We start from the raw sequence: 7,319 nt of genomic DNA, 5'->3' as shown, positions 1-7,319 counted from the left end.
ACAAGGACAAACTGCCTGATTCCTGGCAGGTCTGTCTGCAACAAATGGTGGGGGCAGCACTGCTGTCTGCAGACTTGCTGTTCCTGCATGGGGAGTCTCTTCACCAGCCTGACCAAATTACAGCAGAGTGCTACCAAGGCATTTACAGTTACAAGGAGGTTTAAAATAAAGAAAACAATGCAAAAAAAAAAAAAAATTAAAAAAAACAAGTGACTTTTTGAAGGTTACCAGCAGGCTAAGTCCACACCACAGGCATTGCTGTGACTGTATATTTTGCAGATGCATCTAACCTAGCATTAAAAGTTGCCAGCAGCCTAGAAACAGCATGACAGAGGTGCAGAGTCCCACGGTGATGCTATTCTGTAAAATAAGTGGCAGCACTAAGAATAAAAGTCCAAAGCTACATCTCTAGTAGTAAATAAAACAGGCTAGACACTTTTCCATAACCTGAAGCAACGCAGCATGGCCTGGCACACGTACACAAATCTAAACTGTTCCCTTTTGCCTCCAGACACGATGGTCATATCTGAACCACCCATTAGGAAAGATCTGAGGCATCCAATCCTTTTTGTTTCCAGCAATATTGCTAGCTGGCATGGACCAAATCTGTGCCACGGAGCATTGCAACAATTAAACAAGACACATGATTGCAGGCCAGTGCCCTGGTTCTGTTCTACTTTCTAGTATAGAGAGACATAGCCTATGGGTAGTCTATGGCCTTCTAAAACCTTTTAAAAAGCTCTCTGGGGCTCTCTCTTACTTTATCAGTTTTAGTTGCATACCCCAGTGGGTCCTCAGACTTTGCCTGAGAAAAACAGCAGTGCTTTACATCTCACTCATAAATAGATAAAGGGTTTCTTTCACTTGGAAACATCAAGCCATGAACATTTCTTAGAGTATCACACATAAACCATGTCGAACAGCAAAAGAGAAACCTGTGTTAGAAAACAGAACTAATAACCATGGCTGCCTAGCCTGTGAGAGGATTTGGAAATGGGAAGGAACTGGAAGAAGCAAATGGGATAATTTTGGGGAACAGTCCCCTCTGGATCCTGGGGTTAGGATGTTAACATATTTGTACCAGCATAGACTTGTCATAATGATGAGTTCCAGCAGAGACACCCCGCCATTCACCCATTCCTTCCAGGGATATTACAGGTGCATCCCCAGCTGGTTTTGCTAAACTCAGCCATGTCTAACAAGACATCGTCCCTCCCTGTGATATGAGGTGATGCTGCTTGTTGGAAAAACGCATCAAAGTTGTTGTGCATCTGGTTGGTTTGGGTTTTTTTAATCACTATTTTGCATATTCCTATAAGCTCTAAAAAGTTATATAGAAACCAAGTAGAAAACCTGAAATATTTCTGAACTTTCCATTTTCCGTATTTCTCTAGACCAGAAATAGGTATGGATAAAATACAATTCTCTCATTCTCCTGGCGTTACTGCTAACACACACATTGCAGACAGGATTCAGAGCTTGCTGAATTGAAGAGCTTCAACACCAAGAAAATGGCCTCAGCTTCCTGACTATTGACATACCCATTTTGAAAGCCTCAACATCTGTGAAGCTGTGGGCCTCTTAGTGCTTAAAAGCAGCGAGAACAATAATAGAAAAAAATGTACTTAATTGCATTTTTTAAGGGTCAGTTCAGTTTTGAATCTACCTTTTGAATTCTGCTGGAAAAAGAAATGTACAATTCAATTAGGATTTGATGATACCAGTGCTGATGCCACAGGCACAGCCCATATCCCCTCAGGAAGGGCAGGAGCTTCTGCGCTGAAAGGCCTGATGCGCATTAGTGGGATGGTTTGTGGGCTGCTGAAAGCTTTTAAATTACACATTTCCAGAGTAAGAGGGTATGCATGGGGAAAGAAAAAAAAGGAAATAAGAAAAAAATAAATCAGAAAATACTCCATCTAGGCGTACTTGGGGTTGGAGAGCAGGCCAGGGCTGCCTGCAGAGGTGTGGTGGCATTTGAGGACACAGGGATCCCATTCCAGCCGTGCCATGCGTGGGGTGAACGTGGAGCCCACGTTTGTCACAGGCTGAGGTCAGGCTGTGGGAATGTAAGAGAAGAGGAGCCAGATCAAAAGCAGGGTCTCTTCTGTGTGTTTCTAGCTCAGATCCCATGCTCAGAGGGCAGGCTTGTTGGAGTGTGCATTTCAGATACAGTGAGCTGGAAAATTGCAGTACTGGAGTTTACACAGCTGCAAATCAGGTAAGAACCAGGCACAAAGCTCTAAACTGGTGAAAAAGAGGAACAACAAGAGAAAACAGATGCTTAATGAAGTGAGCATTTACCTTTTTAACACTGATCTTAGACTGATTGGATGGTGGAAGCTGGAGAGAAGGAAAAGTTACAGAGAAAAATGATCTTGAAAACATCTTGATTTTCAAGAAAGAATATTCCTTTGGGCAGGAATGACGTAAGACAGAGTGAAATTAGCCCTGCTGAGAAGCACTTGAAGAGGGAATTCAGCTGTGGTTTGAGAGCACATGGACTTCCAGGAATTAATCTGATCTCCCAGCTCTGCTCGGCACCACGTCAGAGGGAGAGGAGCTGGGAGGTGAGCAGGCTTTGAGCTGAAGTTATCAGATGGAAGTTTTGCTTCTCCATTCTCTGTGAGACAGGCTGACTTGGGAAAGCACCATATTTAAAAGAAATAGTTTGTGACACAACTTTAACACATTTAAAATGCACAAAAAATCAGAACCTAACCATTTCATAATTACTCTTTGCAGTGTGACAAATAATGTTTCAATATTTGCATGCCCAGGCATCAGTAAACATCTTGAAAAATAAGCCTAAAGCACTCATTTTACACCTAAATTAGTGGCTTGCTTTTGAGACATCCAAGGTGCCCAGACATCATCCTGACTCCAGAGGAAGCTCTTGGAAGCAAATCAAAAAGGGAAGAGGGGAACAAAACAGGTTGTTGGAGGCAGATCCTGCTTTCTGATTATTGGGGCCCAACACAGTCACCACACAATCAGGACCTGGTGATGGGAAGCTCCAAATTGCACAAATGGCTTCCAGCTCTTCTTTTTTTGTAGAGCAGAGTGTGCAGAAATTGAGCAGCCGGCAGCAAATCAAACATTCACTGCCTCCTTGTCTGCAAAATGAATGCTGACACACTCTCCTGCGTCTGGGAGCTGCCTCAGCATGAGCAGAGCTGTGAAGGAGTGCACCATGACTTTAATTCTTTGGCAGAACAAGGAGTTACATCAAGGGCACTGCCACACTGCTTTAGAAGGACGTTCATTGCCCCCACAACTGTCTGAACCCCTTGTGCACAGAGAGCAGCTGCTGAAGGACAGCACAGCCAGTCCTCAGGAGCTTGCTCCCATTATGTCTCACCTGGGAAAAAGAAGCAGCAGCCTCATCAGACTGGATATTTTAGTGGTATGACATGACCAGGAGCAAAATGCCATATGTCTTCTGTCTTCATTGTGATAAAAGTTGAAGGCAGCAGACATGGCTTTTTACAAGTTCCTGATGCTCAAAAGCCTTGGGAAATACAAGAAAATTAAAATGAAGCCAAAAAGGAGAGCTAAGCGTGGTTTTATACACACTTCACTTACTTGGAATTTCTGTCACTGGGCCAGTGAGGGCTGGGATCTGCTTCTCCACAGAGACAAAGGTTTCAGTGCTGTGAAGAAGGTACTGATTATTTTTTTCACGTTAACTGAAACAAACCATATTTACTGGAGGACATTTGTGAGGGCAATAGCATATAAATGGCACCTTTCACACCCCAAATTAGATGCATACCTGTTAGATTAGTAGCTAAACAGTATCAAAAGAAAGAAAGTGGCATCAAGATCTGCAGCCATTATTCAATGAATCTGAACAATGAGAAAGAGTTTAAATTTATGTAACCTGCTTCATCTGGGACTAGCTGACTTGACTAACCACAAGATGAAACACATGAAATGGAATCTATATAAAGGAATAAGCTTTGCTTATTTGCTGAGCCTGAAGAAGTTTCACATGGAAATTTAGGGAAATGCACATAAATAATTCCTATTATTTCATTTATTTTTTTCCAGAAAAGCTAAACAGAAATACTTTAAATAAATGGTATGCAAATATATGCCAACTTCTGCCTTACAATTTAAGTTGAAATTAACTTAAATGTATAAAAATAATTTTAGACTATTAGGACAGTCTAAAAAATACCCTTATGCAGAGACAAATTCTGATATCATTTTAGTGTTGAGGACTGTGAGAGAGAAAGAGAGGAATTCCTAACAGAAGGGAATGAAAATCATCAAAGGATTATATGTTAACAAATAGGATTCTACCAAAGATCATCTATTTCGGAGAAAAGCACCATCTGTCACCCTCATTTAAAAAAAAAAAAAAAAAAAAAAAAAAAAAAAAATCAGATTTTGGAGCTCCCTCTGCTGGAAGCAGTTGCTTTCCTTTGGCTTTCCCTTGGCATACCTACCACAAACACTAAAAAAAACCACCACCTTTTCAGCAATAAACTGCACGTTTTACTTTACATGTGATATCAAGAAATGTGATATCAAGAAAGAAGAGATTTCTTTCCTCTCTGCATAAGAAGAGCAAATGCACATAAACCAGTACTGCTCACTCCACAGCTGGACAAAAAAAAACCATGAACAGGATTTAAAGACTGACTGTACTACCAGCAGGATTTCTTTTACTGTTTTTCCTCTCTTTTTTGAACATAGGAATTCGTACTTACAAAGCTTCTCCCACCACAACCCTTATCCTATTTTTTCCCTCTACCAAATCAACAGGGAATCAGTAAATTACTGTTTAAAAATACAAAAGGGCATTCTCAATAACACCGCTGCAGGAACAAGCCTTAAAAATATCATGCAAAACACTCATGACAGACATGAAGAAGAGCTGACACAGTTGTGATAAGTTCACACCTAAAATTGTATCTGTAAGTGTAATTGGGCAGTGCCCCAAATGTCTGGTTCAGCTGTAGGTGCCCTGCAAGTCTGACGTTGTAGGATGAGAGCTTGGAGCATGTCAGAAGTGTGTCAGCTCAGGCAGGGTGCTGTTTTAAACAGCCATCTTAGAACAGGATGAAGCATGCAGTGGAAGGAGACTTCTTCTTTACCAGCCACAAAATGTATTTAAATGCCTTCTCCAACAGGATCTTTTGTCAGTTTTTATCACCTTTGTCCTTTTTTCTTCCAGCCTTTTGTCTGCAGACAGACAAGGCCGCTGGCTTCAGCTCTGCAGTGTATCAGCTGCTCTGCTCAAAGCACCACGATTAGTTCAGTGACTGCCTAACCAGGCTGGTGTGGGACACACTTGGCACAGCTCATTGGCAAACCTGGATACGCAAACTTCACAGGGATTTAAAAAAACCTGGTGTGTTCATCATCCAAGATCCAGCATATATGTGTGCATTCTATTAATATAGAATGGATATAAACCCATGGTGGAAGAGATAAGAAGTGAAAGAGCATTCTTGGGGATATGCACAGGTGCCTGCTTTCAAGAGACAGATCCAAGGTGAAAAGAGCCATGTAAAAATAAGAGTCATAAAAGCACAGAATCATAGATTGAGGTTATGAGGTCAGCACTAAAGAAAGTGAAAAATTATGTGAAAAGTGAGAAATGGGGTCACTGAGAAGGAATTAAAGGTGGGACAGCAAAGGCAGGAAGGATCAACATCACAAGCCAGGGAGAAGAAGGACACTGTTGTAGGGACAAAAGAAGAATGCCACCACATCTCACAGTCCCTTTTCAGAGAACTCCCCCCTCTCCCCCAGCATCAATCTACACAGAAAGGAACATGAGAAGTTACTTGCTTTCTTTTCTAGACAAGCAAAAGAAGTGTCTTATGCTTTCTAGCTTCTTGTTACTTTTCATCACTTACTCCCACAAGTACAAGCCCTCCCTTTTAATGTTAGGTTTAAATACTCCGCTGCAAATCTGAAAACTCTGTGTGATAAGTGCGATAACATTATTCACTGCTATATTGTAGATATTGTCCGAGATCTAATACCAGCAGGTCTAACCCACTGCCAGCAGAGGCACTGCTGCTACAAATTACAAGAAAGTGGCTTAAATCAATATGCTACTAAACAGACCACATTCCATTTTAATAATTGTATTACACTGCCGAATTTATAATATTATTTTAGTGACATTGGTTCTTTGAATATGAGATCATGTCTGATAACTTCATTTAACTTTATTTTGTTTACTCTGTTCAAGATGAGTAGTAATAGGGATGCAATCTCCAGGACAGCTGTTAAAGACTAATATTTACTTCTTGGGTACAGTTACTTGACAGAGGATAGACTTACAGAAGGGTCATACCACTGCTTAAGGTTAGGGGTCAATGTGCATTAATTCTAGGAGTTTCATCCTTCTATCCTTCCTTTCTCTATAAGTATCAAATGCAAAAGAAATATACAACTATTAAAAATATCACCTTGAGACTTAATCACAGGAGAAGAATGAAGTCAAATAGTGAGAACAGGATACATAAAGTGAGTCAGAAGAGAAGAGTGCATTTTTCCCTCTAGTCAGTACTGATTCTCCCTGGCATGCAGACTAACAATTGCTTCATGTCTTCAGGGTACTATTTTCAGGGCTGCTGAGCTGGGTCCATTCTTGGGATCCCCTTGGATACAGCTGGTGGCTGCAGCTGCCAGCAGCTGCTTAGGCAGACTGCAGCCTGAAGCACCACAGCATGGCCTGGAGAAATCCCCAAAGAACAAAAGGCTGCTGTTCCCAAACAGGTGTTTTTTTTCCTAACCTCCTGTCCCTAAGTTCTATTTCCAATATACAAGCATGGTTCAGAGACTTATATTTTTTTTGCTGTTGCTCCCACTTCTTTTGTTGCATGGCCTTTTCCATTACATCTGCCTTTGGTAGTTATTTTGCCCTGCTCAATCAAATCTGGGGGTGGGATAGCACAGGAAACTGATCTGCCTGAGAGAGCCTGAGAGCTAATTGGTGGACTGGCCTTTAAATCCATGGAACCATAGGATTGTGTTGAAAAGTACTTCAAAGATCATCTAGCTCTAAGCCCTGTGCCATGGGCAGAGACACCTTGCACTAAACCAGGTTGCTAAAAGCCTCATCCAACCTGATCTCGAATCCAGGTCCCTGCATATGGGACTGTATTCTTCTACTTTGCTACCCCCAAAAAACTGTGGGTATTCTTCAGAGAGGCCATGGCATGGGGAGGATGCCTTACTTTCAAATTCTGCTGGTGATGACAGCTGTGCAAACTCCCGACAGATCAACTGAGGCCTGCGCTGGTTGTTTTTGAAAAGCCAGAGGTTGCAAACAGATATTGACAGTTCAATGG

Source organism: Coloeus monedula (genome assembly GCF_965178545.1).
Source record: "Coloeus monedula genome assembly, chromosome: 2".
Taxonomy (NCBI): domain Eukaryota; kingdom Metazoa; phylum Chordata; class Aves; order Passeriformes; family Corvidae; genus Coloeus; species Coloeus monedula.
The sequence above is the reverse complement of the archived record's forward strand: the minus strand, read 5'-3'. Positions refer to the sequence as shown.